At 41.3% G+C, this 23,145-nt stretch overlaps 1 protein-coding gene across 4 annotated transcripts in view; it reads left to right on the plus strand.

Moving 5' to 3' along the window:
- TMEM67 (transmembrane protein 67) overlaps positions 1–22,072 on the plus strand; it is an 83,394-nt gene extending 61,322 nt beyond the window's left edge. Inside the window, exons 29-30 of one of the 4 annotated variants that reach the window (XR_006198499.1) lie at positions 2,438–2,534; positions 2,873–2,942. The gene's annotated coding sequence lies outside the window, so the exon portion shown is untranslated. Of the gene's footprint in view, positions 1–1,242; positions 1,607–2,437; positions 2,949–22,001 lie in introns of those variants that run through there. The other 3 variants (XR_006198497.1, XR_006198498.1, XR_006198500.1) reach the window with 3 other exon arrangements.
- The last annotated feature ends 1,073 nt before the right edge of the window (positions 22,073–23,145 follow it).

A 23,145-nucleotide genomic window follows, 5' to 3' on the forward strand; every position in this document is an offset into this window, starting at 1 on the left:
ATGGCAATAAGTCTGGGGTATGGAGAGGAGTTACCTGCCTTGGGGGAAGGGATACACCACACGGACTCCATGGTCCTTTCCCAGTCGGCCAGTTGGGCGTGCACATAAAACCTTCCCAGGCAAAAATCATAACACCAAAGAAGGGTGTCTGTTTGCCTCCAGATGGTAAGCCTCAAGAACTGAAATACTGAAAACACCTAAAGCAAATTGCCTTGCACACAGCACAAACTCAAGTATCCCAGACTAACTGGACCATACCCGGCTTTTAGTTATATAGTTCTACCATTTGGGCAAATATCATTTATTCCATGATGTACGTGTTTATGTCCATAAAGTGACAAACCTTGTTATTAGGTTTGTCCTGAGGGGTCCTGTAAATAAGAAGTGGTTTAGGAAAGAATCTGAAGCGGATGGAGAACAAGTGAAATCTTTGTGACTTGTTTCTTCTTCCTCATGAAAGAAATGAGTTCAAAGTTGAGATACATATTTAATAGGCATATGTTTATTAGAAATAGGCAGAAAGTATACTAGACAGGAATACCTGTTGCCTTCCAGTCTAGTATACTTTAGTCCTATCTCTGTCAGTACGGAGACTTTGACTAAACCAATTATGCTTTCTGGACTTTGTCCCATCATGTGCAGTCCCAAAGATCTTTAAGCCATCTTCTCTCTCTAATTCCAGGATCCACAGTTGATAACTCTCTACATGGGAAATGCTAGATGAAGACAATGTTCATATTGAGTCCACTTGTCCTCAGACAAGTCATTTCACCTAAAATATGGTTTTTCATATTTTTAAATGATAGATAATCTTGAAAGGGCAGGTGGGCAAGATTTATAAGAAGTAGAGCAGTTTGGGGTGCCTGAGTACCTCAGTCAGTTAAGTGTCCGACTTCTGCTCAGATCACGATCTCATGGCTCGTGAGTTTGAGCCCTGCATCAGGCTCTGTGCTGACAGCTCAGAGCCTGAAGCCTGCTTCAGATTCTGTGTGTGTCTCTCTCTCTGCTCCCCCTCACACTCTGCCTCTTTCAAAAATAAACATTTTTAAAAAATTTTAAAAGTACAGCGGTTTAAACTAAATCTATGTGAGAAAAATGTTACTGACCTTGACATTTGAACACGACCTGTGATATAGAGTATGCCATCATAAGACTATGAATTGCTATCCTAAAATAAATCAGCTTGCAGAAGAATATCACTAGCTGCCTATAGAATATCCATTCTCCACCTCTTTTCTTCAGAACGCTGGCTTCATTTGGAATGGAATGTGTTCAACTTCCACTGTGTAGGTGGCCATGTTTCATGGTAGTCAGCGAGAGACAAGCAGAAGTGCACTAGATGGGGCTTCTGAAAAGACTGCTGAGTTCCTCATAAAAACTTAGCTGGCACGTACTTTTTGTCCTTCCCCTCTTCCTGCTGGAAATGTGGTCATGACACCTGGAGGTGCAAAAGTCATCTTGAGCTCAGGCCTGAGGATGCAGAGCGGGAAACTATGGAAGACTAGGTCCTTGATGACTATCTTGAGCAGGTGTATCAGCCCAGGGCTGCTTCTACTTCTTGCTACTGGGAACGAGAAACCCCTATTTGTAGACAGGTATCTATTACATGCAGCCTAATGCAATCCTGACTAATAAAATACTCCTAAACAAATACTTCCCAGTCAGCCCAAATTAATTACACCAAAGGGTGAATTCCACTTGGTACCCTCCAGAATGTCCTAAGACGTATATGTAACCATCTACAATTCAATATCCAATGACACAGTAGAGACACCTACTCTTGTATCTTTCTTATAAATATGCTATTTAGTGCCAGAATTATCATCAATACCCTCAACAGTAGCAACAATAATAGGTGGGGAGCATCAGCCATGTTCCTTAAGGAACTTTTGATTAATTGACTGACTTCCAGCAGCATTGCTTAATTCAGACACATTTTGCAAGAGAAAAGAAAGCATTAACTCGAACTTTCTTGGATAACCCCATTAAACATTATACTTATGCCATAAAACTTCATTTAAGTACTAAGAAGGCAAAGAAAATCTTAAGTGTTTAATTAATTGTTACAACTAACATATTCCATGTTAAATTTATGATACTAGTTTTTACAACTATTCGCTTTATAGCATATTGGAGTCTTTTATGAAACTGAGTATATTACATTTATGCTTGTTTTGTAGAACTCAAGAATAATTTTACAGTTTTAAGTGGTTATATGAATGTATACCTATCTTTGCTTTTATGACATGTGGTTGGTTGTATTTATGGTTTCTGCAATGCTGAGTTCTTGGTCAGGATGCTATTCTGTTATAATCCTTTTCCTAGGGTAACAATAGGTTCTATTCTGTAGCAGTCCACTTAATGATGTGGTTTCCAGGAATGCCTGCACTCCACTGAAGAATAGACAATAGACATGTTTTTTTCTTTTTCCTACCAGGATTTGTCTCTTATGTCCCTGCTGGAGAAAACAAGCTCTCTTCTTGGAACTCTGTCACTCAAGTCTGCCGTCAAAACCGCTAAGATCCCATTTATCGGTTCGCTCTCCATCTATATCATTCACTGACTGTCTCAGTTCACTTCTAAGTACTCAGGCTTGCACTAACACCACAGCCTCTGCTCACTAGGCTATTCCTCAGTCTCCCTTTGAGCAGGCCGGTCACGTCCCTCCAGTGCAGCCCGGGCCACCCTCTCCCTATGACTATACAGAAGCTAGCTGGTCGGCTCCTCTGAACTTCTTCAAGTTTCCATAAGAAATGCAATCACCCCAAACATTCTCTGATTCTTTTTAACTTTCTGAAGACACAGCCCCCAACATCTCCTCTCTCATTTTATCTGTTTCCTTCTCTCTTTCTTCTCTCCCCCTTCTTCCCAGATTCACCCAGGAGCTCCTTGTGGTGTGAGAAGCCAAACTCCAGCCTCTGTAGACCCACCTTTTATCTCAGGCAAGAATGGTGTTTCTTAATGAAGCAAGCTCTCCCGGGGGGGGGGGGGGGGGTGGGAATTCTTGTACCAGTTGCTAACAGAATATTCCCCCCCCCCATCTTGTTAACACACTTATAATCACCACACCCAAAAAGCATTTGCTTGCATATCTTCATGAATAACCAGAGAAAGTGCTGGCCCAAAGAATCATTTCATGACCTTGTACTTTAAACTTTGTTTTTACATGTGATAATGTAGTAAGAGCACAAAGGTTTGGACCTTTCTTCAACTTGTGGTAGTCATGGAAGCTAACAGTAAATCAGGATAAAAACAGATCCTTGAAACCCAAGCCACATCTGGTATATTTGCTTCTGTCACAGTCACATGTTAAGTGTTCCTAGTTTTACACACTCCAAATGGGGGAGCATCCACACCATCTGATACTGAAATTCAATCATTTAAATGAAAAAAACCCAGTGACAAGAGGTGATGGCCCATACGGGTGGATCAGGCATTTGTTTGGGCCCCCTTCAAGTGAAAGGATGTTGAGAAGGACCCAGGAGAGACAAAGGTCCTTGGGGCTGAAGGAATGGCCAGATTAAGGAATCTCTGTGAGTTCAAGATGTGAATGAGCTCAGCTGACTAAGCAAGGGGTTAAAATAGAAATCAAACTTTGAAAATTTTGCCAACAATTGGAGTGATTTCTACTACAATGAAGGTTGCTACTCTATTTATTTATTTATTTATTTATTTATTTATTTTTAATGTTTTATTTATTTTTGAGAGAGAGAGTATGAGCAGGGGAGGGGCAAAGAGAGGGGGGGACAGAGGATCCGAAGCAAGCTCTGTACTGATGTGGGGCTCAAGCTCACGAACCGCAAGATCATGACCTGAGCCAAGGTTGGTCGCTCAACCAACTGAGCCACCCAGGTGCCCCACTACTCTCTTTTAAAGAAAAAAATTGGGTGCTGGGGTGGTTCAGTTGACTGACTGTCCGACTTTTGATTTCGTCTCAGGTCATGATCCCAGGGTCATGGGATTAAGCCCTGTGTTTGGGCTCTGTGCTGAGCATGGAGCCTGCTTAAGATTCTCTCTCCCTCTGCCCCTCTCCTCTGCTCATGCGCACTCTCTCTCTCCCTCAGATAAAAATAAGAAGAAAGAAAGAAAAAAATTGAGCCAACTGAGGCTAAATTTTACTAATGTAACAAGAATGTGTTCTCTGTCAAGAATTACACATTCAAATGAAAGCCATTCACCAGTGTTCCAACCTTCTCAGAATACCCTGTCCTATAATACACAGAGAGAATGATTAGCTTCCAGCCCAACCCGTATATTATGATAAGTCCTGCCTCTTTCCAGTATTTTTTAAGCTTCCCAGTAGGGGGTGCACAAGTGTGTGCATGTGCTTGTGTATGTTTGCACACGAGCATGTATGTGCATGTGCTCACGTGCATGTGTTATGTGTCACAGCTGAGGACCAGAGTGTGTGGGAGGTAGGTTGGCTTATGATCTTCAAGTCGCCTCTCACTCGGAATGCTTCTGCCAAATTCCTGTTTCTCCTCTTCCCTCCTGCAGCCATAGTTCTTGCTCCTACCATTTTGCCCCTATAAGGACCCCTTAATTCCCCCCACAGAACTATTAACACTGGACAAGTGTATGTTGTAAGCTTTTGCTGAAGGTCTGGAATAACAGGGGATGGGCTACAGCATCACACAGATAGAAAACAACTCCAAGCGGAATACCAGCCCTTGCTGTTCTTGGAGCCCTTCAGCCAAGTCTTTCCTGCTCTCCTCTCTGCTCGGACCCTTCTCTCCTTTACCCTCTTCGTCAAGTCCTCAGTATTTCCAAATGGTCTCCTTCTGCCAGGAGTGGCTCTCAAACTTGTTATACAAAAGGGTTTGGGAAGAACAATCTGATTGGAAGTTAGGGTTAAAGTATTATTTCATTATTTTGTTTAGAAGCACGCTGCTTCTACTTAGATTGTGTGTTACTTGAAGTGGGTTGGGGGTCTAATGGAGGGTAGAAGGAAGGAAAAGACACTTCCACTGATATAATCACCCCTTCCTTTTACCATGGCAAACCCACAGTCTCTCTACCTACAGAACAATTCAGTTCTCTGTCAAAATACATATTGCTGAAAAATGCCTTGCGGAAATCACCTTTTATAACCAAAAGCCCCCTCCAGGTATTTCGCAAACAAAAGATCAGCCTAGTCTCTTCCGTCTTCCAGAATGCAAAAGCAGCTTCAGACATTTCTTTTTAAAATAGCAATCGTTCCTTTTCACTGGAACATATGGAATAAAAATGATTAGTATTCAAAGAGTGTTCAGTCTTCATTATGTTTTTAGATGTTGTCAAGTCTTACCATGGGGAAAAAGAAATCCCCAAATCATAGACTTCACTGGTCCTTAGAAATAGTAGTTTACCACCCTCATTCGTGGATCACAAAACTGAGGCCCTAAGCAGTTCTGTGGTAGGCCCAAGGTTACTGGTAAATCCCTCAATGGTCAGCTGGGATTACAACCTCCTCAGGACAGCCACTGCTGCTCTGATAATAGTTTAATAGAGACAGGATTTAATTTGTTCACTTAGCTTGCTGAGTGGGAAGAGTATGGCTCAGAATTCTTATAAACATCACTTATGGGTTTAAATTATATGCAAATGGCATGGTTAGACATGCAAAAATATGTGCATATATATTAGGTATACAGGAGAAACTTATCTGCCAATAGGGAAATTCATGTTGTATTATCAAAAGATAAACAGAGCTGCCTTTACTGCTATGCAGATTACAGTTTAAATTGCTATAGAAAAATAACAGTAAAATCTCATGGAGCCTTGAGTCTCATCCAGGCCTCAGTGCTGAATCTGGGTTTTTGCCCACCAAATAGCTGCTCATACCTCTTTCACATCCCTGGAATTCATGGTGACCTCTGACCCTTAGGACACTGTTCTCTGTCTCTAACGCACACTTCTTACATATTTAAACCTTTTTTCTGATCATAAAAATCATATATATTCCTTGTAGAAATTTTGGACAGTACAGAATAGCATGAAGAAAAGAAAGTAAATGCTGCCTGTAATCCTAGCACTAGTGATAACCACAGATTAGTTTAGCTTTCACTTATTCCCCCAGACATTTTTCTTTGCATCCTAGATGATATATATCATACTTGCACTTTTTCTCCATATTGGGAGGTGTATTGCATTGTTTTGTAGCCTGCTTTAAAAAAAAAAAAAAAAAGCTACACAGAATAAACATATTCCTATGTGATTAAATGTTCTTCAAAAATTGATTTTTAAGCCTGAATCCTAAGCCACCTTTGGGAGTTATTTACTTTTTTCCTGGGTATCTACCATGTATACATGAGGTATACATGTTAATCAAATTCTGTTTTTCTCTTGTTGATCTGTCTTTTATCTCAGGTGTATTAGCTAAGAACTCAGAAGGGAGAGGGAAAGTTATTTTTCCTCCCCTACAATAATCTTTTGTAAACATTTTTTCAACCCATCTTCTATTGTTAGACCTTTTGGTTATTATCTATTGTAAACCCTTTAGAAGAGCAACAAGCAGAGTTTATGAGCAGGTCTATCTGGTCCACATACACCTGGATACCAGAAGGTGACGCAAGAGAGCACTTTCCTCATTCATCCTTCGTGGTCACCTTGTGTTCCAGAGCCCATTCTGCCCTCACTGCAGAGGTCTGTCCGGCCTCCTCTCATCTCCTCCATTCTTGATTTTGACCTACCTCTTGTTTGCTCTTTTGCCCCATCCAGCTTTCTTCCTCACACCTCGGGTTCAGATTTTGAGATGCTCAATTCCCCCTGCTTTGTCCTGTAATGAAGCCAGAGAGAGAATAAAGGAAGGTAGCCCTGCCTGGCCTAATCCCCGAATGATATAGCCGCAGGACTTGAGCCCCAGAAAGAAGTGATTAGACGTTTCTTCCCCATCGTGTGCCCCGTCCCCAATTTTTACAGAGTAGTAGCCTTAAGGCACTGTGCAACTTGTTTACCAACTGACACTTCCTTCCGTCCACAAACATTTAATGAGTTTCTTGTCTTTTCCAATCTAAATGATGAGAACCATCATTTAGCTAAAGCTTTGCATCTATCCTTGATTATTTCTTTAGGAGAACCTTCTAGAAGAATAATTTCTGGTCCAAATGGTTTTAAGCATGCATATTTATGGTGAAACATATTGTCTAATTGCCCTTTTGGTATAAAGGTTATACCAAATGTATGTTTCTACCAGTGGTGTCCAATTATGCCCCCAGCATTAGGATAATCAATTTGTGGTATCTCATTGTTGCATTAATTTGCATTTCCCTAAAGTATATGTTTGAAAATTTTAATAATTTCAAAGGGTATTTTTCATTTTAGTAAATCAATAGATTTTTAGGATTTTTTCTATTAATTCTAGGATCATTTGAGACAAGGAGACACCGGGGTTTTTAAATTGTATTTCAGAACTATACATATGGTTGGAGATGAAAAGAAACAGTGATCATCTGGGCAATCTTGTTGTTTTACAGATAAAACAAAATTAAATTTCTGTGGGTAAAGAAAAATGTATCCAATGAAAACCATATAGTTGAGTTAACACAAAATGAGATTATTTTTCAGTAGCAAAACTTAGGAGACTGCAATATATTTCAATGTAAGCAATATTTTGTAGTATGCACTTCACATTAGGCTGTTCAATAAAGTACCATCAAAAAATACATAAAGATTTCTTTCAAGAAATTTATGTACAATAAAAAAAGAAATTTACATACAATCATAAGGGATTAACATCAACAAAGTGCAGGGTAAAAGCAGTTAACCTTGAAAATGCATAGAATGAAGCTAAATAGGTTGTTGATGACATAGTCAAACTTATAGAATTCTGTCAGCATGTAATGGAAGAAAATAAGAAAAAATACTTTATAGGTGAAATGGTTTTATATTTTTATGGGAAAAAAATACTACATATGATCGTAGTTATGTGTACTTTTCATTTATTGGAAGCTGATTGTATGAGTGGAGTTTCAGAAGATTGAGTGCACTCAGATGCCTCTGTGATCTACAAACTTATACAGCAGGAGACCCCAAGACTCACAGCCACTTGTTTGGGGGAACAATAGTCTATTCAATCAACAAGCAATTATTAAGGGTTTATTCTAAACCAGATGCTACAGAAGACCTACTGAGATCAAAGACAAGTTGTCTCTGTTTTAAAAGAGTTCAGCTTGATGGATAAGAAAGACAACACAAAATAGGGTGGTAAGATCTGTGATCATCCTATCGAACCCATTGTTGGTCAGTCTCTGGGACTTGTCAGCTTCAGAAAAGCTAGAAACAGGAAACAGACTGAGGTCAGATGCCAGAGAGAGAACAGACAAGTTGCCAAAGCCTCACACATAAGTGGAACACAGCGCTGGCATGGAGCTGAAGTCAGATGCCATCAGCAAGGCTGGGCAAGTTAGAGCAAGGGCAAGCCTGGAGGACAAATGTGACATCAGAAATGGCAGGAGTTGAGGAAGAGGCAGGGCAAAGGAACAAGAGATCTAAGGTAATAGACCTAGGAGAGATTGGGGAAGAGCATTCTGTAGTGGGGACTTTCTCCAAGACCTACTGACCACTCCCAGGGAACATTCCACTGCTGGTCTTAAGGGTGGTACTACCCAACCAAGTATCTAATTATAGAGGTGTGTACAAAGTGGTGGGGAAATCGCCAGCTGGGATCTTTAAGATTTCACAGACAAGGTCACAGAAGCGTGAGCTGCTCAAAGGGTGGAAGATGGAAAACCAATGCCGTAGGATGAGGCTGGTAAATCAGTACTCATAGCCGACATTCACTGAACACATCATATGCGCCATCTTATTTAAGCCCCACAACAACCTTGTGGGGTAAACTCTATTATTAGCCTTAGAGTGCCCATTAGGAAACTGAAGTTTATAGGGGTTATGTAACTTAAGCAAGGGTTTAACTAGAATGTGGGTCTTAATTCCAGAGCTGGACTGTTTAACTATTACCAATAACTACTAAAGCTCCCTGGGGCACAATTACAATGAGCCTTTTAGATGTGCTAAAAGGTCTAGACTTTCTTGAAGACAGTGGTGAGGAACTGAAGGTGTTAGAACCAAGGACTGACATGTGTTTGGTAGTATGGTTTAACATCATCAGCATAAACTTTACAGTCCTCAGGTTTGAACAACAGCTCTTTGGCTTTTTGAGGATCCTTGATCAAGATACTTTCTCGGGCCTCCAATTCCTATTCTAAATTAAGAATAACAGTGTCTTCTTGCAGGAATGCTATGATACTTAAATATGAAAATGTACATGAAAGCAATTTGTTAACTGACAAGGTAAAAATAAACATTAACCTTTAGTATTTCTACTGTATTTCAGCAAAAGCAAGGCAGCCAGGGATGGAGTGGTAGGAGAACCACTGGGGACTATTGTAATGGTCCAGGTGAAGAAGGGTGACAAGGGCATAGGCTAAAGCAGTGGCAATGAGGGTGGAGAGGAAGGGCATATTTAATGGATAATTAGGACAGTTTACAAACTAGACTGAATGACTGGAGATGGGGATGGAAGAGAAAGGGGGTCAGGATGATTCAGAGTTTTCTCTGAATCATCAGGTGGATGGTGATGTCATCCACGAAGGAAGAAGGGTAGGCAGAATAATGCATTCTATTTCAGAAATATTGTGAAGAGGTGGCTATGAGACATCCAGCAAGTGGAGGTGGTGAAGTATGAGTGGGACCATGAGTGGGGGGGGGATGCCCAGAAAAGAGATGTGCTATAGATTCAGATTTAGACCTCACTGGGTATTTGTGTTCCCAAAACTATGAGAGTAGGTGTGATGTCCAGGCAGAACATTATAAAGCTATGGCTTGTAACCCCATAAAGCAAGGGAAACTTCTCAAAAAAAAAAAAAAAAAAAAAAAAAATGCTGATGCAGAAGCCCAAATGGCAAAATGTATCAAAATAAAGCTTTTTCTTGACAAATCTGGGGTGAGTTGCCTGGAGCCCACTTCCTAAGACGGCCTCTGAATGGGCTTTACTGAGCCCAGCTTGAGAACCAGCAACTTGGAGCAAGAAGGAAGAGGGTTAATTGCCATATTGCGTCTGAAAGAAAGCAGCTTACAAAAATCAGATTTTCGTTTTGTGTTTCTAAAAAAGCCGCTTTGAAACTCTTAATTCTTTTGGAAGCCTCACCCGGTCGTATACCCAGTACTAATATTTTTTCTAGCCTGCTCTTATTGTGCAATGAACATGCTTGCATACTGGAGGCCACGGTCCCATTTGAGTAGATCGTTGGCTGGGAGCTTAGGCTAGTAGCTGTTTTCAGGCCCATGCACATTGGTTTCCCTCATCAGACGATGGTTGTTGTGCACATCCGCGGGGTCTCTAGCACTGAGATAATCACATTTGTCACAGTTACCGTGAGACTCTTATGTGATCTCTAAACTAGATAAGTGTGATCCTTTCTTCAAATAGTTGTTTAATAAAAATTATCCTAGCTTTTTAAAAAGTTGAATTGATTGAACTTTTCCTCCTAATTAAATTAATTGGGCCTGCTTATTATTTCAGCACTTTTAAGGCCTTAGTCCCAAATCCAATAAAAGCAGTTTGTTTTGGTGATTAAATCAGAAAGACCTAATCACACGGTAAACAAAGACAGTAAAAGGAAGGAAATGAGGAGAGCAGGAGACAGAAAGAGAGAAGAAAGGACAGCGGGTGATGTATTATTTAGTGGTTACTGTTAAAAACAGCAACAACAAGAAATGAAAGCATTCTAAAATCTCAGTGATTTAATACGATGAGAATTTATTTCTCACTTATTCAAAAGTCAATGTGGTGGGTGTTTATGAGCGGCGAGTGGCCGTTCATCTTGTGACCTGGCCTCAACATCCTCGCCTGGATCCCTTGCCATTCAGTGATAGGACCAGGGACCTGAGACTTTCTCTGGGCCAGGCACTTCTAGACGCATTTCATTGGCCAGAACTAGTGTCTACGTGACCTGTTGTCTAGCTGTGCTCTGGGGGAGGCGGAAGCAGCGAGCCAGTCTCTGCTAGCGATGAAATAGGAATGGGGCTCTTGGGTGGCTCAGTCGGTTAAGTGTCATGAGTTCTGAGTTCATTCTGAGTTCTGAGTTCGAGCCCCTCATCGGGCCCTGTGCTAGCAGCCTGCTTCAGATTCTGCATCTCCCTCTCTCTGCCCCTCTCCCGCTCGCACCCTGTCTCTCAAAAATAAATAAACATTGGGGCGCCTGGGTGGCGCAGTCGGTTAAGCGTCCGACTTCAGCCAGGTCACGATCTCGCGGCCCGTGAGTTCGAGCCCCGCGTCAGGCTCTGGGCTGATGGCTCGGAGCCTGGAGCCTGTTTCCGATTCTGTGTCTTCCTCTCTCTCTGCCCCTCCCCCGTTCATGCTCTGTCTCTCTCTGTCCCAAAAATAAATAAAAAAACGTTGAAAAAAAAAAAAATTTAAAAAAATAAATAAACATTAAAAAAAAAAAAAAAAGAAAGAAAGAAATAGAAAGTGCCAATGCTCAGGTTTTGTGAAAATTAGGAAAAATTAATCCTTTGCATTAAAAACTTCAGTCTGTGTCTTCTTCTGTTATGGAAGTCTTAATCCAAAAGACTGACAGGGCTGCATATTGAATAGCCTCAACCTTGCCAGAAATATCAATTAATTCCTAAGCAGAAGTTAATTGCCACATCTTCAAAGGCACCAAAGAAAGTATGTATCGCTTTTACAGGTAAGGCTCGATTCTGAAAACATTATTTTCAAAACACTGTTTATCAAATAATGAAATAAAATGTATTTGTATTTGATGCAGTTCAGCATAATTACATAAACCTTTCCTTCACAAACTTCTCACAAAAACTTCTTCACATTCTTACCCGAAAAAAGAATTTTGAAAAAGCTAGACATATACCACTGAGTCATAGAATAATTGGAATTCTGACAAGAATATAACTGTAAAGCAGTTCTTTAAAAAGGAACACCATCCTGCTTTATTTAAACTCCAAAGTAGGTAAGCATTTTATGGGTCGAGATTTTCTAATACAGGGTGTTATGCAATACACAGCTCAGCTTTGAATACTTTTCTTCTTGCTCACCACGCACATGCCCATTTGGTGACATCCTGAGGTCTGGGAGGCTCTTGGATTAGACTTTCTGAAAAGAAAAGGTTATTCTACATCATGTATAGAAAGAAGCTTTGATGATTCATAAAATTAAAGCCTTTTAGTTCCTGGCAGGGGAGATTTCCTAGTCAATGTGATGAAAGGAAAGTGGCTATATTATAACTTGCCCCCTGACAGAACCAAAGACCCCAGCTGGCTTTTCTGCAGGAAGGACACGAGCATTAGGCCAACATTGATGAGACAACTTTGAAAAAGCACAGAGTAGACAAAGACGTTGTCAGCCTCCGAAAAAGACAATGAGTGCGTGCCAATGAGTCTGCATGTTATGGAAAGTATAAGGATTGTTCCGGCAAATGTTTTCTTGTTCTGGAGCAGTGCTGGAACAGGCTTGTGTCCCTCCTCATTTGTCCTGTACCATTAGTCCAGGCCACTGAGGTATGACTGACAACTTTTGCCTCACAAAATAAAAATTTGTACCATGAAAGGTGGTCTGATCAAATTTGACTTAGCCGAAAGTTCCAGCAGGGACTTCCATCCCCTCTTTATCTTCTGTTTTCATCCCACCCAGTGTTTGAGCTTTTTTCTGCCTGGAGAGAGCACTCGGTAAAAGTGCATCGGGTTATCATCAGCATCAGAACTTTGTAACTCAATAGTTTGTAAAGAGCTTTAAACTCCATAAAGGAAGTTCTTGGTTTTTCCTTTATGTATATCAACAGAAAGTTCTGTGTTTTTCTTCTCTTTCCCATTATATACAGTTCTTTTTATGCCAGAATTCTACCCTTAATGTATTTTGATCTTTAACCGTTCTGATTAGATGCCATTGCAAAGAAAGTAGTGAATCCAATTATGCATGGAGCACGGCACTTTAGAATATGTGGTGTGGACCACTCTGGCACTCAAGGCAATTAAGGGTGCTATGTGAACAGAGAATTTATGAATTAATAAAAAAATTATTAATTTCTCCAGAATGTATTATTTGACTCAGAAGTGAAACAGTCTCTCCATTTCAATTATTTTTCAATCCTCTTAAGGAGAAAGTCTCAACTTAATGATAATTACATGTTCATTCCTCTTTATCACTTTCTGTTCTTGTTAAGGAGAAAAAAAAAATTAAGGCTGAGAATCTTCAGCAGGCAATTTTATCTAGCTAAAACTTAGTAATATTTTTTTCTCAGTATTTTTAGTCTTAGTTTTCATTTATGGATATCAAGTGAAACATTTTCCAGTTATCAACTAATAGAAAATTTTCTTTCAAAATAAATAAGTTGAAGGGTGCCTGGGTGGCTCAGTCAGTTAAGCATCTGATTCTTGATTTCGGCTCAGGTCATGACCTCCCCCATTGGTGAGTTTGAGCCCCCGCATTGGGCTCTGCACTGACAGCACAGAGCCTGCTTGGGATTCTCTCTCTCCCTATCTCTTTGTGTCCCTTCCTGTGCTCATGTGCTCTCTCTCTCTCAAAAGTAAGTTAAGTAAGTAAGTAAATAAATAAATAAATATTATTTAAATGCTAAAAAGGGAGTCACCTTAACAGAAAATATTGGATGACAGAGTCAGTGGTATGTGAATCAAGAATGAAAAACACAGTTAGAGAAGAACACTGGTCTGAGATCCAGAACACCTGAGTTTCTATCCTTTGCCACTAACTAGCTATGACTTATGGCAAGTCAGTTAACTTCTATAGGCCTCAATTTTCTTATCTGTAAAAGACTGCAATATATCAGTGCTTCTCAATTTTGTCTGCACAATAGAATCACCTGAGGAGATTTTAAGACTCCCAGTGCTTGGGTCACAACCCCAGACCAATTATGTCAGACTCTATGGAGTGGGACCTAAGCCTGAGTATTTTGCAAAGCTCCCAGATGATTCTCCTGTGCATTTAAGTTGAAAACTCCCTCACTAAATGACTTATAAGGTCTTTGTAACACTAAGTTTCTGATTCTAAGATACAACAATAGGCCATGTGAAACATTGTATTAAGACAATCTAGAAAGATATCAGCATTTCATATAAATAGCTGAATGAACCAGGTTATCACCGTCATCCGTGGATTTAGATATTCAAATATGCCCGGCATGCATATTACAATTTGAGACAGGAACTATACTGGGGATACGATGACGAATGAGGCAGATGTGGTCTCTTCCTCATGGAACTGACAATTTAATGGAAGAGGAGCTCAATGAACATAGCACAGTGTTTCTATGTTAGAGGATGCTGGAGAAAACTGGGAGCACATTAAGAAGGGCATAGTCAGTAAATCTTAAATTTTATTATTTAAATTCTATAAGTAAAAATTAAAACATTCCTCTGTATGGCTGGTGTTCTGTTTTACCTGGGCTACTGGCTCATGCTGAGGCAACATGTGCCAAACAGAAAAGCTAGTGGTGGGAAAATTTCAGGTTTGGCATTTGCTGTCTGTTTCGCACATGGAAACTCTCAGGTTGGCATTGCACATCTGAATTGCCCAGCAACAAAAGCAAGAAAAAAAATCTCCTTCCGCTCTCCTTCCCACCCGGAAGGTGCTTTGGATTGCTTGTGTAAGATTTAAAGATTTTCTTTTGTAATCTGCTTGAACTCAGAGTAGCAATAAGGTGGAACTCATATCAAGGATTCAAATAATGATACACACCATTTCATTCAAATAATAAATGTGCCTACATTCTGACACTCTTGTTCCTTGGAGACATGATCAACATTGATTTACACAGAAAAAATCAGACATAATTTGAAATAAAAAGACACCCTTCACTCTAAGAATAACTCTTATTTTAGGTAATCTTTGCCAAAATAAGATTAAAAAAAAAAAAGCTAAGAAGAATAAAACCTTGTAACCATTGCTAAATCACATTAATTCCATTTTAGTTCCTAAAAATAATGGGCCACAGTTAAAGTATTGGGGGACCCCGTTAACACTTTTAAGAAATGTATAGTAGAGATGCCTGGTGGCTCAGTCAGTTAAGCATCTGACTCTTGGTTTCTGCTCAGGTCGTGATCTCACGGTTTCGTGAGTTTGAGCCCTGCATTGGGCTCTGTGCTGACAGCATGGAACCTGCCTGGGATTCTCTCTCTCCCTCTCTCTGCCTCTCCCCTGCTCACACTGCCTCTGTCTCTCTCAAAAATAAGTAAATAAACTTTAAAAAAAAAGAGAAAGAGAGAAAGAAATATATCCTAGAGGGATTCTAAATCATAAGCAACCCAGAAGTGTAAAGGGAATTTCCAATAGACTGTATGTCGAACGTCACCATGCCAGCATCAGGATCAGTGCTGTTACATTACATTTATGTTGCATTAGCTGACACATGAGGTGCATGTGGACCATGGATCAGCGTTCTGCCGCGGTGGCCGTGTGCCACTTTCCATGACACCGTCTTGCCTCCTTCCACCATAAACGCCAACCACTTGGCACTTGCCCAGCACCGTGGTAGCCATAAGCTGGGAAAGCAAAGAACCACCACACGGGGCCTCGTGGTTCCTAGGTTTTTGCGGCGGCCTCCATAGTAAAACAAGAACACTGTTTTCTGTTACCGACTCCAGGCAACGAGAGTTTTTTGTATGACGCGTACTGTTGCCAGTTCATTCAACCCAAATCTATCTTGCTTCGCTCTCTCTCTCAGCCACTCTGGGTTTTTCCCACTTTCTCTGGTATCGGTTCCCACTCAGTCCATGTATGGAAACCTAATAGTTTGTTCTTACTTTAGTGTCTAGCATCACCTCAAACTCCACATACCACCATTGACATAAGCAGCTTCCCTATGGCATTTCCATTCCCCATCAGCTCCCCTTTCTTATTTTTAGTCCACAGCACCAGTGTTCCCATCCTCCTCCTCCTTGCTTCCTAGGCAGCTCAGTGCTGCTGCTTCACTCCTAAGCGTCTGCAAGCTCTGTCATCTCTTCCGTCGAAGGGCCTCGTGGTTTCTCTTCCCTCTCCGTTCCAGTCCCTCGCACCCTGCTCTACCTCCTGGTTTCACATGCCAGGAACCAGAGGGACCTCTTAGAGTCCCTTGGCCTCCAGCGTTGTTACCCTCAGCCATCCAGACTGCATGCTGTTGCTGGACAGGTCTTCCTAAATTAGCGTCTAAAATAGCACCATGGCCACTCCTGTGTTTAGGAATTCCCAGTACCTGTCCACCGTCCAATGCACTGCTGAGGATAACTGTGGTGATGGTGGCAGCCATGACCTCTACACGTACTGAGCACTTATTCTGTTTTGGGCCTGGGGCAAACCCTGTACGTACAGTATCACTAATTCTTACAAGAGCTGAACCGAGTTACATGTTATCAATCCCATCGTACAAGTATGAAGACTGAGGATCCATGGGTTTTAATGAGTTACAAAATGGCCCAAGATTTTATACATTAGGACAAAGCAGAGATTCAAGTCCAAGTTTAACTCCGTGCTCTGTGTGTTATTCCATGTCGCTTTTAAAAAACTCACGTGGATTTCCAGTTCTGTTCTAATGTGCACAGACCCTTCAGATCTAACTTTATCTCCTACTGCTCTGTGACAGGCCCCCCTCTACTCAATTAGGAAGGCCTCATCTCTGTCCTTTACATATTCCATACTGATGCCCCCTTCCCACCTTTGCCTAATATAGTCCTCACCCCAGGAATGCCCTGCCTCCTAACTTCTGTTTGTCTACATGTTAATCATTCTTCAAGGTCCTGGTCGTGTTCAATCTTCAACATGGACTACTCTGAAATCAAGATAGCCCAAACTGTTATTTCCCTTTCCTGAGATTTAACATAGGATCTGTGCTCTATAATTCACTCATTCACAGTTTTGTGTCTCCATTAAGTGTGGAAGCAGAGAATACAAAGGTTATGGAAGTGCCTAGCAGACCAACAGATCTGTGTTTGGATTCTGTTTTTTGGCTGTGGGACACAGACATGCTAACCGTCTTCTCTGAAGCTGAGCTTCCTCATGTGAAAAGAAGATAAGAACCGTCATTCGGCAGGGTTGTTACACAAATTAAACAACACCAAAAAAATGTCAAGCCCTATCTGAGGCCCACCACTCTGTGGTCTCTAAACACTTGTGAGTTTTCTCTTCTCTTTGGGAGGTGGGCTATGACTCATATTTAAAGAACTTTGCAAGCGATCAGCAACAACCCATGTGTCTTCAGCTATTATGTAATGAAAGGTTGAGTTGTACATTTTAACTGAGACTTTGAGATACAAGATCCAACTATCTAAAACCAATTTCAGGACACTAAAACCCCCTCATTCCAAAGGGAGAGAGTAGAGAATAAGAGAGGATGTGTGAGGTGGATTTGTGATACAAATTTCTCTAAAGGGAAAGCAGAGACCCCGACAGATATTTGTACCTCTGTGTTCTTAGTGGCATTATTCACAACAGTCAAAACGTGGAAGGAACCCAAGTGTCTGCTGACTGAAGAACCGCCAAACAAAATGTGTTCTATTACAATGGAATATCATTCAACCTTATAAAGGAAGTTAAAATTCTAACACATACTACAACATGGGTGAAACTTTAAGACGTTATGCTAAGGGAAATAAGCCGATCATAAGAGAGCAAATGTTGTATGTTTCCATTTACATGAGGTTCTGAGAGTGGTCAAATTCAGAGACAGAAGTAAAATGGTGGTTGCCAGGGATGGAGGGTAGGAAGAATGGGCAGTTGGTGTTTAAGGAGTATGTGGTTTCAGTATGGGAATATTTTAAAGTTCTAAAGATACATGGTGGTGATTGTTGCATAACCATGTGAATGTACTTAATGCCCCAGAGCTGTACACACAAAAATTGTTAAAATGTTTGGGCACCTGGGTGGCTCAGTCAGTTAAGCATTTGATTTTGGCTCAGACCATGATCTCATAGTTTGTGAGTTTGAACCCCACATTGGGCTCTCTGCTGTCAGCACAGAACCTGCTTCAGATCCCATCTCCCTCTCTCTCTGCTCCTTCCCTGCTCACTCAATCTTTCTCCCTCTCTCTCTCTCTCTCTCTCTCCCTCTCTCAAAAATAAACATTAAAAAATTTTTAACATTGAAATGGCACACTTTAGGTTATGCCTATTTTACCACAATACACAAAATATAGGGGGAAAAAAGGGATGGAAAAGTTATGGGACTTGTTCAAATTTTCCCCAGGTGGTGAGTAGACTGCCCACACCTGAGCAGGTGTCCAAGGCAGTGAAGGCCATAAATGAAGTCCATTTGTCTTTACACCACCAGAGTCCTACTGGTTCGAAGTACAGGTGACACAAGTAACAGCAAATCCAACTTGAACCGACTTAAAGTAGGAAGCGGATTTACTGCTTAGGTAACTGCTCTAGGTCATTGTTTCTCAAACTTTAATAAGCATCAGAATCACTTGCAGGGCTTGTTCAAACACAGACTGCTGGACCCCACCTCGTAGTTTCTGATTCAGCAGGTCCAGGGTGATAACTGAGAAATTGCACTTCTAACCCATTAGCAGGTAACGCTTCAAGAATGTAGGCGAGACCACTTCAGAGTGGATACGGGCTCATGTGTCATCTCTGTCATCAGGGCTGTGGCTCTGGATTTCTGCCAGTCTCATTCCTCTAACCTCGGCCATCATCCAGTTTCTCTTCGGACTGATTTTCCCCACGAGAGCTAAAACGTCTTACCTCACTTCCAGCTCTCGCATCCGTATACCACGTGGTCCCGAGCAGGAAAAATGCCTCGTGTCCCAGCATTCCAGATAAAAAGCCAATTCAGATCAGTTAGTACTTGTTAAATGAAAGGTCAAAAACCAAAACAGAAACCTCTCTGATAGGTGGTTTCCTACGTAGAGATCCTCATCCCTGATAACGATAAAAAGCACAGTGACACTCGCCTGACTTCTACTTGTCCTATGTCTCTTGTGCTCACGGTCATCTGCTCCCTTGACCATTAATGACAACGCTTCGCTCCAGAAACTGTCATCTGAGAGTCTCTGCCAGAAGAGCCTAGCTCTGGTGCTTAGCAGCTGAGATGGATTTGACTGAAATAGGAAACCACATCAGTTCTCTTTGTGACCACAGCGCTATAGCTGCTGAGCAGCCTGGTGACAACCAGGCTCGACATTAACAAGGACAAACTGCTAAGCAGCTCTGGCAGGACCACCCATGCTGGACACACCCACGGTGCCACCAGGGCTGCAGGGCCTTTCAGGTTCCCGGCATTCAGACGGTGGCGGTTCAGATGGTGAGGGTAGAGCTTCAGTCTTCCCTCCGCTTTGTTCTCATCTACAGGCTTTGTCTCTTTCTTCAGGCTCTACTTAGATAGACCATCTGGAAAGGCCAAGTTCCCTGGATCTGTTTTCTTTCAGGAAATGACCTTTTCTCATAAAATTACAGATTTTTTTTTTTTAATAACGGCAAGAATTTTTGACATCAGGTTAACCACATTTCACCTCATTTATAGGTAAAAACAGCAACTTGGGGGCTTTCTCATGGCAGCAGACAAAGGCTATTGTTATTGATTCTGATGACAAAGAAGTTCTCTGATTTGTGGTCCCAGTCTTATCCAGAATCCTAGCAGCAAAGGTCGGATGGATCACAAAGAGAGGGCTGATCCCTGACGTAGGACACCTTTATCAGGTACAAAGCAGCTGATGCCTTGAACTCAAAGCAGCTCAAGCCAGGCTCCTCCAAGAAGCCTTGGCCAGTCACTGCAGCCTATGGGGACCTTCTGGTCCCTGGAGCCCCAGAGCCTTTAGTTGGGACCAGTTGATAATGTTGTAATATGTGCTATTTCAACATTGTCTGCTTCCTGAGTGTGCCTTCTCCTTTGTCTCCTGAATTGAATTCTGGGCTCTTTGACCACAGAAACCGTATTAGTATTTATTCATAATCTTCATATTGTACAACACAGCTCCTGACTCAATAAATACAGATTGGTAATCGCTGTGACAGAAAAGCCTCAGGCCGTTCCACGTCCTGTTTGTGATGAGGCAGTTCTAGCCTCGTTACACAAGGACATCCTTTTAAGAAGAGGCGGTGCGTTCAATCCTGAAAATCATCTCATTCAAAATCAAAAAAGATCTGAGGCCTCTGAATAACTTCCACTGCTTTCTTTGGTATTTGATTTATTTTATTCCCCAGTCAGACAATACTTTTTACTTCATTAACATAATAACATCTTACCATTTCAACTAACAAGCATTTCTTGAATGCCTCCAATGTACAAAAACATGGATCAAAGAGGAACACAAAGTAACCTCTGCCCTCAGAGAATTTAATCTTCTAGAAGAGATAAAACGTACATAAATCAACATAAGAAAAGGCAGAATCAGATCAAATCTGTGGGAAAAGTTGAACAAAAATACATTGGAAACAGAAGAATGACGGGAATATAGAATTCAGGGTTGAAAGGTCTTTAAAACCATATGGTCTATTTCTGCAAAGGCTGCTGGAATCCCCTTTACAATATAGTCAAATACCCAGCCCTCTAACCTATGTTTGAAGAGCTCCAGGGATAGGAACTTATTATCTCCCAGACTCCCAGTTTTAAACCTAGTTAACTGGTTTGTTTGGTTGGTTTTTTGCCCTCCTGTCAATGCATACATGTGAGATCCCATGTCTGATCCCTGGGGTGATTCCTGGGTGCAATCCACTGTCCTCTCCTGCATAGCACTGGGCACACCTGTCTGTAATGTCATATGTTTCCACTCAGGTATAATTCCATATGTGTGTACACAGCTATCCGTGTACTATTAACACAGGTAAAACAGGTACAAAGCAGAAATAAAAATGATGAGATAAAGAGGAAATATAGAATACTTCTGAAGTGATCTCGCATATTATCTCATTAATTTTATCTACCCCCTTTACTCTCGTTTTAACCATACTAGTATTAATAATATACTGAATGCTTAGTTTTTAAATGGTTATATCCTGGTAACCATGATGGCTCCCTACTATCACGGGCTAATGTCACAAGGCATACTATTCCCTACTGCTTGATTTATTAGGTATAATAATGGTTGTAAACTCATACTTCAGATAGTTTTTTGATGATTTCAGCTGTGTCTGACCGACTTCTAGCCAGATTTGATTATGCTTTTACTTCTTAATGTGGCTGACAAAAGTCCTGTTCTCAGTGTTGGAGAAATGCCAGCTGTGCCATTTCTTCGATGTCCTCTTGTTTGCAGGAATCATGTTAAGCCACTTATCTATTTTGCTGGGATTACCTTAGTTACATCAAGATAATATTCTCACTGGGTACGTCTAACATGCTACACATCACGATAACCGAAAGCCGGCCAAGGAGTGAGGCCTGCCTTGGTCAACCACCCATTTTATGTAACCCCTGCTCTTTGCTCGGGATACTTCAAGTGTGGCAGGCACGCAAGATCTATTTGCATTCTGTTCTCCGACGGGTCATCATGTGCCTCTCACTCCATTTGGACATGTTTACAGTGATCCCTATTTGGTTTTTGGCAAGCTCTGAAGGTGACCAAGTTCTTCCCTCCATTGAGTTAGAACCAAATTGTATGCTACAGAGCCAGTCTGCTTGCTCTCCCACATGAAGTCCAGGGTCATGGATTCTTGCTGCCTTAACCTACTTCCCCAAACAGCTCCTCGTGGGCCCAGCCCTGGGTGTCAGCCAGCCTAATGCTTGCGGCCCTCTCTGTCTTTCGGCATCTCTTTCTGCTAAATATGTATTGCGCCTCAGGATCCCTAGCCCTACCTCCTACCAATAATTCCTGATTCCACCTGTATTCCAGCCTGTCAGGGGGAAAAATCTATATAGATAGAAAAACAGGGAGACATTTGATAGTAAACATAAATCCTTTTACCTTGTAAAAAAAAATCTGAAACATGGAGAACAACAAAAATTAAATACTGAAATCACCCATCATTTCACATCTCAGTGATAAACACTGAAACGTTTTAATGTTTGCCCTTCCAGATTTTTCTATGTGTATACACTCACATACATGCACATTTCATTCCATTCTTTTTGTTTTATTTTTTAGGCATTAGGCTCTTCAGGTGCATCGAAAACACATCTATCTGACTGAATAAAATTAGAAATTAGAAGTGGCCGGGTCAACACCAATAAGCTGACGGGACAAGATGATATGGAGTTTTTCTAACCTAGACTCTCCTCTCTTCTGCAGAACAGTTTTGCAGCTTGGAGTCTGTGGGTGCATGTATAAGGCCTACGAGAAACAATATCTTGGTTTTGAAAAGAATATTGCAGGTCATATAATCCAAACCCCACTCATGATGAGGATTCCTGCCCTACTCTTTTCCAAGAGGCGTTCAGCTTCTCTGAAATATTTTCCACCTGGGAAGCTCAAAACTTCCCAAGGCAAACCATTCCATCCTTCCCTCACCCTCCACAGTCTAGTTGTTAGGAAGTTTGGACAAAAGATGCTGACATCCTGGAAGCCCAGCAAAGACAGTGCAGATCAGGAAAAGCTAAAAAGAAACCATAGAATTAGAAATGGACTCAGAAGGGGAATAAAGGATGATTTTTTCAACAAAGTTGAAAAGCCTTGAGGATCTAGCTGTTGCGGGAAGCAGAGGGATGAAGTACCAGGAAGGCTTATTCTTCGGGATTTCAAGTAAGTTGTAAGACAATCAATCGCACATGAATGGATGACACATGGGTCCATATAGGCATCTTGGAGAGAGTGACGTTTGAGCCAAGTCCCATGAACAAAATCAAGTTTGGGCTTGGTTTTGGATTTGTTATGTGAAAAAACCAAATGTCTAGAATGTCTAACAACCACTGGAGTCGGAGAGCGATTGGATGGACGGTCATCTAGGAAAGCCAACTGGCCTCTCAGACAGGCTCTCACAGATAAATCATTACCCTTCAGTGTCCTCCCCTCAGGTTTTTACGTCCAGAGGCTCAGTTTGTCCTGTGCTGTCATGGTGGCTTAGGCTTGGGTATTCTGACCGGCGTTAACAAAACTAAAACAGGATTAGTATATAAATCTAAGTGCCAAGTATAAAGGGTAAATACAAAATTTTAAAAGCCATTTCCCTCATACAAAAAGGGAGACTCACACCCCCTCCCCCTTTCCTTCCAGCATTTACTTTAGAAAACCTGTCACTGTAAATTCCTTCTCTGTCCCTCTAGATGTATGTGAACCATTTTCAAAGCTAAAC

The sequence above is a fragment of the Panthera leo genome, chromosome F2, assembly GCF_018350215.1.
Source record: "Panthera leo isolate Ple1 chromosome F2, P.leo_Ple1_pat1.1, whole genome shotgun sequence".
Classification (NCBI taxonomy): domain Eukaryota; kingdom Metazoa; phylum Chordata; class Mammalia; order Carnivora; family Felidae; genus Panthera; species Panthera leo.